The sequence below is a fragment of the Octopus sinensis genome, linkage group LG1, assembly GCF_006345805.1.
Source record: "Octopus sinensis linkage group LG1, ASM634580v1, whole genome shotgun sequence".
NCBI lineage: Eukaryota > Metazoa > Mollusca > Cephalopoda > Octopoda > Octopodidae > Octopus > Octopus sinensis.
The window spans coordinates 143,504,418-143,505,032 of NC_042997.1; positions in this window are offsets into that span (position 1 = coordinate 143,504,418).

Below are 615 nucleotides of genomic sequence, written 5' to 3' on the forward strand. Positions count from 1 at the left end.
TAGTTTTTCACCCAAATCCATTTCTTTCGATTTCTCATAGTTTTCACATCACCATTGCGGATTGCTGTTCCATAGTTTCCACAAGCAAATAAACTAGACGATAAAATAGGTGCGGCTTTGACTATAGCGAACGCACTGAAGCAAAATGGCAAATTTCACCATTTCCATATAAATCGGGATGTTTTCCAGTATCCATTAATCATTCAATTGTAAAGCCAGAATGGTACTTATCTGTCAACTAAACAGACCCAGTTGATCAGAATAATGTGTTTTCCTTCCGGGAGAGAACACAATACCTTTTGCAAGGTTTGACTAATAGCTAACTTGTAAGTAGCCGACTCCATTAACTTCACGCCGTCGTATAATTTATAGATAGGTTTGTTTGCTTATAATTGCAATGTTTTAATGCTATCGAAGTTTATTTGGCTGTATACTTTATGTAGAACAGTAGTTCTCAAACATATTTTTACCTATGGATCCCTTTGATTCCTGCTTTACTCGGATGGACCGTCATAGCCATTCGATGTTTAAAAAAATACTATTACCCAACCAAACTACATGGTTCCGGGTTCAGTCCCACTGTGTGGCACCTTGGGCAAGTGTCTTCTACTATAG